This window comes from Phasianus colchicus, chromosome 4 (genome assembly GCF_987193195.1).
Source record: "Phasianus colchicus chromosome 4, bPhaCol1.hap1.1, whole genome shotgun sequence".
NCBI lineage: Eukaryota > Metazoa > Chordata > Aves > Galliformes > Phasianidae > Phasianus > Phasianus colchicus.
Window position 1 is genome coordinate 44,511,424 of NC_143439.1, and position 17,994 is coordinate 44,529,417.

Below are 17,994 nucleotides of genomic sequence, written 5' to 3' on the forward strand. Positions count from 1 at the left end.
GAAAATCCTGAGAGTAGAAGTCTGAAAGAGGAAAGTGGTGTTCTTCCAGCGATGTGACATTCCTCATTCTCCCCTATGAGGAAAGGCTGGGTGACGTGGGTCTGTTCAACCTTGAGAAAAAAAAGACTGAGAGGGGATCTTATTAATGTTTATAAATATCTTAAATGTGGGAGTCAAACGGACATGGCCAACCTCTTTCCAGAGGTCTGTGGGAACAGGACAAGGGGAAACGGGGGTGGTTGGCCTAGATGATCTTGTAGGTCCTTTCCAACCTTGTGATTCTATGATTCTATGATTCCATGATTCTATGATAGGAAGTTCTACACCAATACGCGAAGGAACTTTTTCACAGTAAGGATGACAGAGCACTGGAACAGGCTGCCCATGGAGGTTGTGGAGTCTTCTTCTCTGGAGATATTTAAGATCAACCTGGACACCTACCTGTGCAGTCCACTGTTGGGAGCCTGCTTTGCAGGGGGGTTGGACTCGATGATCACCAGAGGTCCCTTCCAACCCCCCTACAGTTCTGTGATGAGCTTGTGGGTTTTTCTGAGTCAACTTACTTTAGTAAGTATAGCTGAATATAAACTTTGTAATCTTCTAAGCAGGAGAAATAAAACTTCACAAGGCATGTTTAACTTTCTCTGAAATTCCTTACAATCATAAAGAGAAATGAATACAATCTCCAAAGCAATAGAACTGTTACATTGTCTTCAAAACTGTTCTTAAAAAGATATTTTTTCTGATGGAAATTACAAAACCCACCACAAAGTGCAGACAACTAATCAACAGCCAGGAACACTACCAATAAGTTTAAAAGAATGTTTTAGTTCAGCAAGGAGTAAGTGGGTGAAGTGTCCACAGCTGAAAAACTTACTTTCCCTCCAAAAGACAACAATTGGCTCATCACTGGATGCAATGTTTCATATAGAAATGGTGATAGTTGTTAAACCAAAACATGGGAATGGGAGAAAAATGAGCTCAGAGATCAAAGAGATCAAAGACAGCTAGTCTTTAGGAATAAGGACTCCACTGTGTTTAGGTTTTTTTTTTTTTTTTTGAAATAAACTTTGCTCTCTGCTGTGATAGCTGTATGAGTGCGTGCCATTTGAAATTTTGTCACAACCTACACACAGTTCTCAGAAAATGCCTTTGAAAAAGCAGAGAGGCATTCAACTGTAAAATACACACTGGGATCAGTGATGTGATGACAATATCATGACTCCTTCAAGAGTTGATGTAATTTCCAATTGTCTTTCATTCTACCTGTTCCTAAAGTTCTGTAAGGTAGGTCCTGAAAACAAACAAACAGAAAAAGCATCTCAGAAAGCTATTTCATACGATGACAGTTGTGTTCTGTTAACAGGTTCAAAGCTTGAAAGCTAACATTCAGTTGGAGAAATTGATAAAACAATGAGTCTGACTCTTTATGAAACAGCTTATCATGATTTATCCATACTACTTTATTTTCTCCCCTTTCTCACAGGAAGGACCAGAAGATCAAACAAAATAATGTTTACAGGCTTGACTGTCTGGATCTAAACCAAAGCACATTTGGAGAAGCCTGGGTAAAAGAGAGTGCATAGACGTCTTTCAAGTGAACGTGAGCAGTGTTCAGAGAATTTCTTTCTTTAATATTTATCAGACTAAGTATATGGCATACAAAGACAGCATAAAAACAAGTACATGCTGGATAAAAGGCCACTCAGAAGCACACACAAAGTTAGATGAAAAGCCTAGGACATAGAAGAGTTAATTTTGGCATTGGTAAAAATTCTTAAACAGTACAAAACATCTAAAGAGAAGCTACTGGCAGTTTAGAGCATGATAGTCCCTCAAATTAACTGAACATCTCCCCAGAATATAATTGGGGATTACGACTGTTACTCGTACGCTTGGCTTTAGACTTCAGCCACAAAGGATTCCTCATGGCACCTATGCTTATTAATACTGAAGCACGAAGACAGCCTGAATTATTTTGCAACAGAATACCCATTCTGCTGGGAAATATCTCAACACTCAGATGAACTGAAAACTTTCCTAAAAGAAAAAAAGAAGAAAAGAAAAAAAAAAGAAGAAGAAGACTGTAGCTGATGAGTAATTTTTTTTTTTTTTTTTCATATCTGTCAGCTTTTCAGATTACTAGCAGTGTTTTGTATTATAGCTAAAAGTAAAATGACTTGGTGACCCCAGTTATTTGGATAATTCTTGAGGTTGATGTGGTTCAAATTCATGGAACTAATTTGTCTGGATAACAGCTTTACAAAGGTTCAGAAAAGTCTAGACATTTTCACTGTGGGAAAAAAAGATGCACAATCACTTTTACTCAGACTTGAAAAATAATATCCTGCAGTCATCCTTTCAAACTGCAAATTGTACTTCTAAAGTCAACAGCAGATAAACTAAATCAGTTGAAAATAGCTATGTTTGTACAACACTAGGTTTCAAGGGAGATAGAAACAGCCTTTGATTCAACTGCTTTACCAGAAATAGCACAGGAAAAAAAAAAAAAAATCAGATATCTGCAGTGCTATAGGCTCCACACAAGTTAATTATTAAGGTAAGTGGATTTTCAGCTAATAATAATACAATTTAAAAGTCAGCTACTCGTCAAAGAGTGAGGTAACTGCACACCACATTGAGACTGGGGCAGAAGAGTGGTGAGATTCATGAAAAGTCAGAGGCAGCTTCCAGCAGCATCACACAGCTTGCCTAACTGGAAAGAGGAGAAAAAGGAGGAGAGGGAAGAAACAAACATTTCATCTGAGTTCAACACTGGTCTCTCTCACTACAGCTACAATTTTAGCTTCAAATTAAGTTTTCAAACTTAGTTTTAACATACTTTGGCCTTACTCCATTCTGGCCTGAAACTGTGTTTCAAAACTGGTTTAACTGGAACCACATTCAAACACAACTGCCAAGCTGTTTTAGCTCCAGAACAGGAGAAGAAGGAAGAGTGGAAGAGTCATCTTCTTTCTTTAAAAAAAAAAAAATAATAATTCGTTATCCCTGATCCAAAAATTCAGTTATGTGTAATCAAAAGCTTGAAATCCCTTCAAAATTATGAGCTTTGTTATAAAAGTTCTTGAATTTACTACAGATTGCACCCACATGGCAAAAATTGTTTCCATAAATACACTTTTTAGTAAAACAAAAAGCTTTTCAGCTGTACTAAGATTAAAAATATGACCGCAATTATTCATCCTGCAGTAACACCCAGCTCACAATCAAGGCCAGTGCAAAAGCTTAATCTGAGAAAAACCAACAGTATGAGAAAGGCAGAGGAAAAACAACCAAATACAAGTGAAGTATGTGGGATGGTGGCTTCATGTCTTCCTAGTGATGTGTCATCCATTTTCCTGACTGTCAGCTCCAGTACAGCCATTGTTATGAGCACATTCAAACAAGAATGAAAACAGTTTGTAAAGTTTGCCTTTCAAATATCGCTCAGTTGATTCAGGCCAGAAACTGGGTTTCTTTGCCTTGCAATTCAAGTTTGGCTGCCTGCTTCCTGCAGAAATACTTTCAGTCAATTTCCTGCCAAAGAACTCAATAGGATTGCTCCCTACCTAAATTCTTAAAGGGTTCTTTCTTCGGAGCTTTTTAAGTTATGCAGATCCAACGTTTTGCATTACACAACAAATGCAATCCATAGAAAAATTAACTTTATGCTTTGTTTTTGACAATGTTCCATCAGTTGAAGGTGGGCAGTCAGTCTAGAATAGGAAGTTCTCCTCTTTGAGTACTACATTTCATTAGAGCACTCATACACATCAAGAGCACTCCGCTAGAAAAGTTGTTATTGTCTTAGACTTTACAGTGCCATACTTTGCTCATTTTTGATGGGCTACTGCCAAAATAAATAGATATAGGTTATCAAACAGTGCTAGAATCTTACTTTTACTTCCTACCATTCCCATCAATGAAGAATAAGTCCATCAGCCGCAGAACTTAGAAAGCAGCAGTGAGACACATTTGGACCAGGATTAGATGTAGAACTAAGAACCAACATTAGGTTTGAAATGGAATCAGAAACAACAGAGGCATGTACAAGTGAAACCACATTTATATCACAATCAGTGAAGTGATCTGACTGCAGCAGGTATAGGCAGAGCCAAGTTATCCCTGATATATTTACAAAGCACTTTTCTCCAGATCAGATGCATATTTTCAAAGATATTCTTTCACTACTCATGGCCATTCATTGCAGTTTGTTCCATTCTGTGGCGCAACAGTGAACCCTCCTTCTGGAGCAAAGGAAATTGGAACACATGCTCCACAACACTGCCTAACACACTCCAACCAGTCTAGAAGTAGATACATCCCATTTCCTTCTAGATATAAATTTCATACTGCTACTTTGTTCAAATGTTTTAAAACATGTCATTTGCTAATCCAAGCACAGCAAATAGGCTGAGGCAGGCATCCAGGAACCACCTTCCTCCTACCACCCAAAAGCTCACTGTTATACAGTACAAGCCTCAAGTCACAGAGAGAGAGGTCACACTCCCACTGCTGTACAACAACAGCCCTCTGGTTATTCTTTGGATTGTTTTTCTTTGGATGCTGGCTTGCTTGCTAATTTGTTACAGAGTCCCTTTTACCCAAATCATTCTGTGATTCTACCACTATAAAAAGGCCCTTTCTATCATCTTTTATAAGTAGAATTCTGCTGCATGGCATTGTTTAAATTTTCATAGTCTAGAACACAATATAAGGCTAGCATACTTGCTTAAGTAATGAGAAAGATTCCAGAAATGGCACAAGGATCAGATCCACTTTTCTGATACAGTCTTCAATGATATGTACAAAAGAAGAGCAAGCCTCTCTAACTGTTCAAATCAGTAACAAAACCCAGCAAAACAATCTACGCGGGATGGGACAAAACTTTTTGTGATTTTCATTTTTTTCTGACTAGGATAGTCAGCTGCTGCTCACTATACAGCTGGGTGTGGGGATGTACTCTGAAACCCCAGTTTGCAGGTACAGTCTGCTTCTCATTTTGCAGACTTGGGTAGGATTTCAACAGCTATATGCAGTAAGTCCCAATTCTCCACTTTCTGAAGGCTGGTACAATAACAAACTTGGCCTCCAGAGGCTAGAAGATATGTTTCTTGTGATGGCCCCTACCTCAGAGTATGTGCTGAAGAACTTATCTTTCCTTTCTGCCCAGTAATCAACCTGGGACACAATACTGAATGAAGTCAAATGAACTCCATCAGAACTGCATCAGTCACAAAAAATACTTATGTCAAGGACTTCAATGTTTCAGATGGGACATCTTCTTGGCTTTGTGTAAAATATGCAGCCTTACGCAATTTTCTTGGCTGACCAAATTCTACATCCAGGCAGATGACTTCTATAGGCTTTCCAATTCACAAACTTGGACAAGTTGTGTTACGTGGAGAGATTTTTCTTGTTTACTTGAAATCCCGCTTGCCAAGATTCCAGGAGAAATGCAAATATTCATTTTCAAGGCAGCAGTCATGTCAGCTGTCTACAAGAACACCACTTCATGGAAGTAGCACTGTGAAAAAGTTGTTAAACACTGCTGCTGCTGGTGTTCTTCAGACTTTTGGTGAACTTCTCAAGAGGTTTGTTTACCATCAAGTGAAGAATCCGTGTATAACCCTTGCAAGCTTGTCTCCTTAGAAAGAAGCCGCCCTACCAACAACTGGTTTTCCCTCTCAATTCAGATAATCTTTTCAAGGGTTTGCATTCTGCAAAGATGAGAAATTCAGTGTTGCATGGTATCCTGCTGTGTATTTTCAAAGTCCTGTCTCACCGTACACAGCAGAAGTCAAAGTACAAAATGCAATCTTATTTTCTCAGATTTTCAAGTTTCCTTCCAGCCACCAAAAATAAAAAAGACAGTACCAGCAAACATGCACTCAGTGAGTGCCATCTTCTTGATTAAAATTACTTCTTCTAGCTCCTGTCCAAAGGTATTAAACTATGGAATTGGACTCCACAGAAGTATGATTCTAAATGCCCAAACTTAATTCTGAATTTTGAGGGATAAAACATTCCTGTGACCAAAGATTTGCAGTTAATGCTTCCTCCAGATTAAAAAAATAAAAGAAAGAAAAAGAAAAAAGGAAGGAAACAAGAGAAGATAAATTATTCTATGTTATACAGCTGTGTAGAGCATATTCAATACTATCTTGTAGCAGCAGCACAATCTAAGCAGTTTCTACTGCTCAGTCGCTTCTCTGCATCCATGGTTGGATGGTAGAGCGCAGCCATGTATGTGGTCATGTGATAAAATGGAAGAGGGAACTGATCCTTGATCAAAATTAACTTAAGAAAAAAAAAAAACACCTTTCCTTTGTTGTACAGTATCACAAACAACTGTGCAGGCTCAGAGGGGTGGTTATTGAAGCAGGAACAAAAGATAGCAGCCTGGAGCAGAACATAGGAGCTGCTTATGCTGACACTGCTTCAGAAAGAAATGCACAAACTAGACCTGTGAGCACATCAAATGGAGAAAGCTACCTGTTTCCCAGAGCATAGTGGATATGTTCTAATTAGTAACAACAAAATTGTGTAAAAGTTCACCTTACGTATCAGAAAGTTGACTTAATTTATTGTGTGTGGGTGAAAACACAACATCAACATTATTTTACTGCATATTCTGCTCTTTTTGCATCTGGTTCACTGAACTAAGTGCAACCCATCTGTTACCACACAGGACAGAAAAACAGTCAAATAGAAAAAAAAAATCTTAAATTTAATATAAATCAAAGTTATTTACTTAGACAACTAATGAAGTGGAGTACACAGGCAATTAAACACCATAGAAGGCTTTAAAGAGTACTAGAGACTTTCTGGGAGGCTTATAAAGGTTTATATCTGGACAATTAGATATAAAATTGGGTTATTAAGTTTGATGTTGAAACTTGTTACCTCAGAATTAGGCATATGCATTTAATAAATTAAAATAGTCTCATAGAATATTTCTAGTAGTTGGATACTGCATGGGAGCTTGCAAACAATTCTGGACTGGATACCCAGAAGCAGTATCTGACTAAGAATAAATGTTGAAACAATTAGAACAGATTTCTTTCATTTAGTAAAAGCATGTTACCAGGGCTGATCTGTCCCCCAGTTTCTTCCATTTCCACTGTGCAAAAAAACAGACAGTACCTTGCCGCTGGAAGACAGTCGTTCTACCAGACAGCCGCATAGCAAGAATAACTTGCTACTATACAGTACACATGGTATTTTTCAAGATCAAGCTCTACCAATGTAACAAAAGTTGCAACTTCATGGGACAAATAAGGAGAAAGATTGCTGCTTTTTTTTGTTTCTTCTCCCCTCCTGTCCCCCCCAAATTATGTACAAATGTATATTTTTTATTCCTGAACACTTCTCATCTTAAAAATATAAAGGAGTCTCTGCAGCCTTTGGTTGATGTAAAGGAATATGCCATGAAAGTAATTTGCACAAATAGGCCAGAAGGTAACTCCAAACCCAACACTTCCCTATGGAACAGGAGAAAGCCTTATTCAACCTGCAGAAGCCTTGTTCCACTCCTTGCCCCTAACCTCCCAGTGTCCCTTGCTAAGTCTACATAAAGAAACATACAGTTTGGAAAGGAAGGTATAGTATATCTCTTGTTTCCAGAGTTTCTAAAACCATTGTTGTGGACAAAAAACAACTGCAGAGCATACAAGTTAATATCCTGTAACAAGTATTGCAAAAAGCCATAAAGATTTTTTCTAGCCTTCAACTTCCACACAATAAAACTGGTGTTTCATGACATGCAGTTCTTCAGTACCACCCTTGAAAGTTCTTTCCCCTCTTTACATCCCCACAGCAGAAGAGAGCAATTCAGTGCTGCTACCAACAACACGCAGATACTCACTTGAAACCATTAAACAATTTAGACTAACTTGACAAGGATCAAAAACACAGCTTAGTCATCTAAATTCCTTCTCCTAAAAAGCCCACCAAAATAGCATACCTTTGAAAAGAACCACACATTCATACTAATTCTATATTTCCACAAGCTTTTTCACCTAACTTACGGTGCTGAAAGCACTTCATGACAAGTCATATCCTATTGTTTTCTCTCGACTGCATGATGGTCCAAAAATATACAAGAGCAAAATAAAATCCGCATTATAACAAATTGTGCATAAACACCAAATTGAAAGGAATTTATTTAAGTCCTCGTGGGAGTAATCAGATATCTTCACGATATCCAAATGCTACATTGTCTTCAACTAATATGGAGAAGTTTCTCAATCTAATGAAACCGAAGAAAGGACAATAAATAATCCCTTCCTTCTAAATTCCTTTTAAGTTATTATTTATTCCATAACCACAATGCACATGGTACTGCACAAACAAAATAAACACAATCCCTTTCTCATCTTGTCAAACAGCTTGCAATCAAACTTCAAACACAGAAATAACTAATTTCAAACAAAATGGTCTAGGACCAGGGATTAGCAACATGAATTTACACAGCTACAAAACAGGTTATCCACTAGCTCATTGTTTTCAGAGTAATGAAAGTAAAGATCAGACTGCAGTGAACCCAACTTCCCATCCCCAAACAAAGTCACATATAGAAGAATGTTCTTTACAGCAAAAATATATTTATTCTGTATATTTCTCAGAAAATAATATTTTATTCTGAAAAAGCAAAAAGCACAAATGAAGACGTGTTTTATATACGGAAGACAATAGTAAAGTATGGTAAAATGACTTGGTGCAGTTTGTTTTCTCATCCAGTTTAATCTCAAAATAGACAAATTATTTGTAATTAAATTCCTTGTAGAAGATCTGGAAGGAAAACTTATTTACTTGGATTTTGCCAGTGCAACACCTTCCCATAGCAGATACAGACCTTTCTACAGCTCACCATAATTCTAGCAACGAACACAACTGAATGAATCATTAAGGTTGGAAAACACCTCTAAGGTCAACTAGCCCAACTGCCCACCTCCCACCAATATTGATTGCCCAATAAATCGTGTCCCCAAGTACCACACCTACACACTTCTTAAACATCTCTAGGGACCATCTCCTTCTGGTATTATGTACATATGGCAAAACAATTTTCAGAAATGAGCTAATTTAGTGAAACCAGCAATACATCACAGAGGCAAAAAAGACATTGCCATTACTGGCACAGGGGACTGTGGCTCACCAACACTGACTGCCCATTCTGATTACTTATCAGAAACAGCAGCTGTTGTGTTCACTCTGCTGCATTTCTGATGAGTTGTCATGGGGAACCAAAGCACCAGACATTACCTCTCTAGCAACTACATGGAGGTTTTTATGGATCAGCTATATTAACTACAAGTTCTGATAGGAAAAGGTAGTTGAAAAAGTCAAATGGAAGGACTCTGTGGACTCCAGAACAACACTATGATAGTTTATATAGTAGTTTCCTTTTTTTTTTTTTTTTTTTTTTTTCCCCCTCCTCCTGTGTGACTGGTTAACTTATAGTTATCATATGTATGCAGCCACTGAGGCACTAACAAAGAATTCTGTCATTTCATAACAAGTTTTCGTGAAGAAGTTAGATAAAATATAAGGTCTCTGTCCTTAAATTTAACCACACTAATATTCTACTCTAGTTTGATGCTTAATTCTTTGAAACATAGAGTGGGTATGCATATATAGACGTACAAACACACACAACCTATTGTAGGGTATTAGGTACCTGCTTTAGCAGGGGATTTGGATTCAATGATCTCTTGAGGTCCCTTCCAACCCCTGCAATTCTGTGAAGCAACACACATATGTGGGAGCCTACACAGTCTAGGGCAGAATCTTAATGGCCACAGCAAGTAAAATACATATATGACAGCTTTTTTGTATGCTGTTCCAGTAGCACCTCTCCCCTGTTTGCATCCAGTACTTAGACCCAACACCAGCTACTAGACTCATCCCAAACTGCACACCCTTATTTCTACTCGAGTTCAAGCTTAAGTGAGACTGATGGAACTAAAGGACACCTGTGTAAAAAGTCGCTCCAGATCACATTTTGACATTAAAAGTCTGCAACAATCATTTTGCAAGTAGAATGCTTTATTCAAGGCAATCATGCTTTTCTTCTCCGGCTGCGTATTACAAGAAGCCTTAAGCTAACTGCTCATTCTATGGTGTAGAACATGCAATACATTTGGATGACTGTCCTCAATGATAAAACTTAAAAATCCCAGAAGATTCCATTTTACTAGTAATCCAGTGGACTTGTAGTGGCAGATCACTCAAATGAATGCATTTTCCAGCAGAGTACACATTCGTCATTATCTGAAAGTTCAACCATTTGCTTCCAGCAGCTTTGCCACTGGACCTACCAATTCTAAATCACTTGGCTACTAATTCGTACAACAAGATTCTTATCCCAACTGGACAATGCATAGAAGGTTGAAGAATTGACAAGACAGGATCAGAACTGCATGGTGTCACTGAAGGAGGAGCACAAAGGCAGTGTGATAAATGGAAAAACTGTTAGGAAGGTGGACGCTTTCAGATATCGGAGAACTTTCAGATACAGCAGAAACATGACACAGCTTTTTTTTTTTTTTTTTTTTTTTTTACGCTTTCTTATAATTTCAATAGTATCTAAAATAATTTTCTACTACATAGAAAATTGACGTGAATAATGTGAGCGATGTTCTTATTTATAGTCACAAATACGCATACAAATGGCAATGCAAACTTTTCTACATTTTTGACAATATGGCATTAAGAGATCTTTACCCGTCTGGGACATACCAGAACTAAGATCTCAAAAGTTTACAGTTTTGGAAAGAAAGGAAAGAAATTTAAGGCAAAGAGACTGCAATATTGAACGCTCTCTTCCCTCTCCCTGATTCACTTCATCTACGGAGATGTTTCACATTGATGTACATATACCATTCACTGAGTTTGATCACAAACTGACATCTACTATTCCCCTGGAAAAAGGGAAAATGAAAGACCCACTACTTTACTGAATTCAAAGCTGCTAGGCCAGCAGCAGTTATTGTTGTTGCTTGGCTTCTCTTCTTGCCAATCCCTCCTGCCCCCCACTCCCAGACCTGCCCTGATATTTTATTTCCACTGACTTCTCTTTGCAAAAGTTTATAGTTGATAAAATATTTTCCAAACATGTCATTCATGAAAAACCTGGTGGAAGGAAAAAGAAGAAATGGTAGAAAATTGATAAGGTCGGTATCAAAATGGAACAATAAGTCAAAGACAGAATTGGAAGCTTGCTAAAACAACACAGACTATATTTTAAATTAACATCCGACTTACTATTACCCACATAAAAGATCCCCTGAAGGCTTCTACCCTGAATTAAGTCCTCATATGAGCAAGGGAGTATTCTAGTTAAAAACAGAACAGCAACAAAAGAAAGTACAATGTGCATTTTTTTTCTTTTTTTTTTTCTTTTTTTCTTTTTTTTGTCAGAACAATACTTGTCTTATAATGAGCAGATGTCAAAATGAATCTTACAGATCACTTTGGATGAAAATGATCAAAAGCTATACTAGCAAAGCTTAGACTTTACCATCTTAAAACCTCTACGATAACTTAGGGAATAAGATTTAGCATTTGAACCTCACAAAGTGACCAGTCTTCATTCAAATCCAAAGAATCCCAGGTTACTTTTAAATAACATCAGATGGACAAAAGACTACTCTATGCATGGATAGCCCTCAGCACAATGGATACTAAGAGGCTAAAAATGAGTAATTAAAAAAATGCAGCGCATTTCAAAATATACTGTCATAGCGACTTACACATCTATGGGGTGTCTTTATTCCTGTCTCTGTCTATACAAGAGCCCAGTGGGATTCAGAAGAATTGTGTGGACAGGGTTAGTATCAAGTGGAGCCGACTACAGCAATGGACATCTGCTTACAGGAGCAGGTAGGTAACACAAGCCAGAATTCAAAAGATTTTCCACACTGTGTAATCCAAATTCAGATCCAAGATCCACTTTGTATTGAATCTGCACAATGTCTACATGAACTTTTCATAGAATTTATTTTGTCTTTCTAGGGTAAACAAACTATCATCAGCTTCTTTCAATATAAACAAGCTCTATATACTGCAATCCCTTGTCTTACATTCCCCATTTCCGAAACATTTGAATGCCTCCTAATGTATTTTGTTTTGGTTTTATTGAGGAAGAATACAAAGAGAAATGGGCTTGAAAGCTTTTAAAATAAATACTGGTTGGGTATTAATGTACAGAGGGACCTGGCAGCCTGGAGAAGTGGGCCCATGAAAACCTAATGAGATTCAGTAAGGCCAAGTACAGGGGGCTGCACTTGGGTCGGGGCAATCCCAATTATTTATACAAACTGGGGGAAGATCTCCTTGAGAGCAGCCCTGTGGAGAAGGACTTGGGGGTCCTTGTAGACAAGAAGCTGGACATGAGCCAGCAGTGTGCGCTTGCAGCCCAGAAGGCCAAATGTGTTCTGGGCTGCATCAGAACAGGGGTGGCCAGCAGGGAGAGGGAGGTGATCATCTCTACTCGGCTCTTGTGAGGCCCCATCTGGAGTACTGTGGCCAGGCCTGGGGCTCCCAGTACAGGAAGGACATGAAGCTATTGGACTGGGTCCAAAGGAGGGCCACTAAGATGATCAGAGGGCTGGAGCACTTCTCCTATGAGAAAAGGTTGAGGGAACTGGGCTTGTTTAGCTTGTAGAAGAGAAGACTCTGGGGAGACCTCATTATGGCCTTCCAGTACTTGAAGGGAGCATATAAACAGGAGGGGGAATGGCTGTTTACAAGGGTGGATAGTGATAGGACAAGGGGGAAAGGTTTTAAAGTAAGACAGGGGAGGTTTAGGTTAGATATTAGGAGGAAGTTTTTCCCACTCAGAGGGTGGTGACGCACTGGAACAGGTTGCCCAAGGAGGTTGTGGATGCCCCATCCCTGGAGGCATTTGAAGTCAGGCTGCATTTGGCTCTGGGCAGCCTGGTCTAGTGGTTGGTGACCCTGCACATAGCAGGGGGGTTGAAACTCGGTGATCCTTGTGGTCCTTTTCAACCCCAGCCATTCTATGATTCCACTTGAAACAGAGAATGGTGCAGTTAACCTAAGTCCTTCAGTCCTGACAGGATACAGCGCTCACCCAAATTTCAGGAAATCTCTTACCTTCACAGCTGAGTTACTTTTGATGGAATGAAGCATTAAACACTGGCATAGCAATCAGTAGAGAGTACACTCCCCGTCAGAACCAAGCCATGTGGTATCCCCCAGCACTGATTTTGTTTCCCTGATTTAATGGAGTTACCTCTGAGGCAAGACCTTCATCAGATCCACAGCACTCAACCAATTCAACATCATCACAAACCAAAAGTGATAACCAATATTTTAAAACCAAAGGCTTTGATCTGCTGCTTCAGACACATTATATTTCAAATACTATTTCACTAGACGAGCTTTGTCCAGCTGCCGCGAACGTCACCCATTGGATTACATACGCCTAAATCACATTTCTATATTTAAACATGCAAAGCCAGCAGAAGAACCTTACGTTTCACAACTGCTTTACAACTGGCAGAAACCCACACTCCCCCCATGCTCTCCCCTGAGGTGGGATTTCCCCACCTTTTGCACCTCAGGTAGCGAGGAGGTGTTACAGCCCACACCCCTCAGCCATAAGCAGCCAAGTGGGGAAGGTGACACGGGGCAGGAGGAACGCGCAAAAATACACCCCCCACCCACCCACACAGACACTGTGGACTTTAAAGGCAGCTGAAAGAAAGCCCTTGGTCTCCCTTTCCCGCCACGTCGCCTCCGCACGCGTAAGGGAGACTCTCGTCTGGCGGAGACGAGGATTGCTTCGTGCAGGGATCGAGGTCCCTGGCACAGACGCTCCCCCAACCCCGTTCACGAGGAGACCGCCAGCAGCACGGCTCCGTGCTGCCCGCCCGCCCGCTCCCGAGGAGGTAAAGGCGGAGGAAGGGCGTCACTTACGGGGCCCGGGCACGGCTCCTCGCGGCGGCGGGAAGGGCTGCGCTGGAGATGCGGGCTTAGCGGCGGGGCTCCCAGGGCCGAAAGCAGAAAGCCCCCATGCCTGGCCTTCCTACACGTGCGAGGCCGCCCCACTCCCCCTTCCCGCCCTTCCCTCCTCCTCTCCCCCTCAGGACGCCGCCCCCCCTTTCCCGCACTGCCGAGCGGCGAAATGACGCCGCGGGGAGCCGGGGTCTCCCTGAGGGGCCTTCTGAGCGCCCCTCGCCGCCAGCCCCCGGTGGGTGCCCACGCCTCAAACGCTTAGCGCCAACACTTTCCTACTTCTTGCTATCATTTACCAGTGTTTTCCGACCTTATTTCACCCTGAATGCTTTGCACTTCTGCCTCTTAGAAGCTTGTCTGCGGGGTTCATGCCTCCAGAAACAATGTTTCCCACGCAGTTTTAAATGGGTGACAGTGTCGGGGTGCCTCCCCTGACACTGGGCCTGCTCCAGTCTGAATGAAACTCCTCATGGCCAGCGTGGTATTAAGCTGCACACAGTCTTTATTGCAGCACACAATGCGTGGGGGATTGTTCTGCCTAACGCGTGCAGCTGGTGCAAGAGATCTTCAGCTTACAAACATTACTTCTGTTACATATGTAAAGATTCTCCTGGAAAGTACATACATATTCAATATTTTTCCCTAAAATCACTAAAATAGGGCTCCACTTCCTTGCACATGCTCAGTCTTTTAGTCTATTTGTGGTGGGGGTCTTGGAACCCTCCATTGTTGTTTGGTACGTCCTTTATTTGAACACTCTGGTCTTTCTCAAGTTGCTTTTGTGGGATGCTTTGCTGAGAGCAGCACCAAACACCCGTTCTCATCTTATTGGAAATATTGGTGGCAGGTGGGATGGTTGGACTAGATGATCTTGGGGGGTCTTTTACAACCTTGGTGATTCTATGATTCGATTAAGAACATCCTTGTTGTGGCAGGAACTTTATGCAAACTATCTTCTGTTACCTAAGAACTTGTCACAAAACAGTTCCCTGCTCTGAGACTTACATCTGCTTCTTCAACCACCTAGTTCCTGTATCTTGAGTATAAGTCTTCTATATCCTGAACAACTATACATTACTGAAATAACACAATTTGCAAGTACAAAATAAACGTTATATTATAAACATTAAAGGCATCAGCTTGGCTGATGGGAGAAAAGCCTGCACCAGTGCCAGGCCCTTCAAACTGCTGAAGAGTCTACAACCTTTTACTGGATATATTTCACAGCGCAGCTCTGAGGCACACGTGCAGCTCCATGTGGGATTTTGTGGCCAAGCTCCAGGGAGTATTGGCAGCAGGGAAAGAGCTATTGGAGCTCTCTGAACATGCCATGCTTTGGATGTTACGTATGTGATACATCATAGCCAAACTTGTCTGAGAGCTGCAAAAAGTGCCACAGTGTGAGGCCTGACGCACATACAGTTCTGGTTCTTTTCATTCTGGCATTTTCCATCAGTTCCATAAAACTCTGCTTCTTCCTATGAGTTTTGTCATTTTTGTTAGAGATGCCTGAGACTTGGTAGCTCTGTGTTTCTGGAGGTTGGAGACATTTTGTGCTTCCCCTTCTTCAGCCTAAATAATTCAAATTATTCCCCTGGGCCAGATATTCTAAAAAACTTGTTTTAAGCCTAAGAATAGTCTTTGGCTAAGGAGAATTATTGCTAAGAATAGCAAGCAGTAAGAATAGCTGGAATAAATCTTCTAGTCATCATCTCTTTCTCCTTGCATATATTCTACTCACAAAAGACCTTTCCCTATTATGGTCTGCCTACATCAGATTGTTGGGAATATCTTTAAAAATTTTGGCTGTGGATCTGCTTGTCTCCCTTCTGTAATGTTCTGTCATTGTATATGGTGTGTACATATCTGCATATATACGTTACATATATATATATACACACATATTCATCCCTTCTGTAGTCTTTAAGAAAACAGTTGTTCTGCGAACACCAGAGCTCAGTGATACAGGTGACTTGTGAATAAAAGTCTCCATTGTCTTTGTGTTGTTATATGCCATCTTTAAACCTGTATCTTTTGCTTAGATCCAACTTTCCAAGAAATTTTGTATCATTTATATTGCATATGGTGTGATCAGTGGTTCACACATTCTCTATTTCACTGCTGGGCCAAACTTCTGTAGATTTCTACAAATAGTTCTTAAGATTTGCTTCAGAAAATATATGAAAAGAAACCAACACAGTGATTGTACTTCATTGTCAACTACCATCAGTCCAAGCTAGTTATGTTGCTTACATTTCACTAAACAACTAAACCAGCCTGCACCATAAAGTTTTTATACCAGCCCTATGTCTACACAGTCTCCATCCATATGATGCAGAATCTCATAGTCTGAAGAGGCTAATTCCACATTCTGTCAAGGACACAGGAAAAGCCCATGGAGGCCTGGACCAGTCTCTTTCTTTTCCTTCCTTCCTTCCTTCCTTCCTTCCTTCCTTCCTTCCTTCCTTCCTTCCTTCCTTCCTTCCTTCCGGCGAGGGGTTTTAAATACAGTTCTTTTAATGATGACTAACCATATTTCTTGAGTAGCATAGGTTATAGCTATTAGATCAAAGGACTTTTATTCTATGAAGATTCCACCTGAAACTGCTGTGTTTGAGTGCATTTTCCTCAGTCAAAACTGCCTTTAAAGAGTGAATTGAAATATTTAAATCCAGTGGAAGTGGGTTTTTAAAATGCCATGGTTTAAAACAGGAGAAGGAGCCAGATAGTCTCTCAATCCTTACACTGTATTTCCCCATTAACAAATGTGGTGGATTTGCCTGATCTCTCATTCTCTGCAATGGCTTTGAAATGTTGACAGATCCATAACTGCTTTTATAAAAAGACAGAACGTCACAAAACTCAGCATGAATGTTTCTGGGAGGTCTGGTTGTCCTCCACAGCCACAGCTTTCTTTTTCTTCAGTGGAAAGTCTTTTCCCAGCAACTGTGCAACTGAAGCAAATTGCCTGCTGTTGGAACAACTCCCCTTTTGAGGGGCTCAAACTCAGATTGTTAGCCTTCAGTGTATCCCTGGCTATTTGTATGTGTACCAGTTCTAATTCAAATGTTTAGTATGTACTAAGGTAGCCTGCAATTAAAGCAAATAGCAGTTATTCTGGTTTGCTGCTTTCACAGCCTCACTGGGAATGTATGTATCCAGTAGTCAAAGCTGATGCTCCCAAATATATGCATAGCCTAGCTTTGTACAGGCTAGATCAGAAACTTACATAGTCATGGAGATCAGTGCTGACTACAAACATACCTGGGAATTTTTATTCATTTACCAAAGATTCCCAGGCATGTTTGGAGTCAGCAGTGAGGTCCATACCTCCATGACTACAGGTAAACAGACACCAGGTCAGTGAGATTGGTGCTGCCATCACTGCACTGTCAGGTCCTGTTTGGACAGCAGTATGGAAATATATGTAAATGTCTTCGCTATCCTTCTTGGGACTAGGTTATTCTATGGCTCCCTGCAAAAATAGATCAAATTCTGTCTTAAACCTGTCTAGGTTTTTACTTTCTCCTTGTATAAAACTCTTTCAGGCCTGTGTATCTGAGTGTATCTGTTATTTCACCTGGTCATAAAGATGGTCTGATAAAATAAAAAGAATGGAAACATCTCCAGAGAGTGACTGTTTGAAGACTTATGGATCATTCTATTAAAATCATATTGTGTTCTTGTATGGGCGGACTGAGGGTACTGAGGGAACTGGTGGAAGTGCTCACCAAACTGCTTTCCATCATTTATCTGAAGTTCTGGTAAACCAGGGAGGTCCCAAATGGCTGGAGTCTTGCCAGTGTGACACCAATGTACAGGAAGGGTCAGAAAGAGGATCTGGGGAACATCAGGCCTGTAGGCTGGATGTTAGAATCAGGGAAGATTATGAAACAGATCATCTAAGTGCAATCACATGGCATATGAGGAACAACCAGGGGATCAGGCCTAGCCAGCATGGGCTCTTGAAAGGAAGTCCTGCTTAACCAACCTGACCTCCTTCTACGA

General features: G+C 40.4%; 1 protein-coding gene across 3 annotated transcripts in view; it reads right to left on the reverse strand.

Annotated features, from left to right (window-relative positions):
* The window catches only part of SLC7A2 (solute carrier family 7 member 2), a 39,005-nt gene extending 24,785 nt beyond the window's left edge, over window positions 1-14,220 (reverse strand). For 2 of the 3 annotated variants that reach the window (XR_016466153.1, XM_090139381.1), the window contains exon 1: window positions 13,948-14,079. The gene's annotated coding sequence lies outside the window, so the exon portion shown is untranslated. Of the gene's footprint in view, window positions 1-13,947 lie in introns of all 3 variants that reach the window. The other variant, XM_031588643.2, reaches the window with a different exon arrangement.
* Window positions 14,221-17,994: the final 3,774 nt, after the last annotated feature.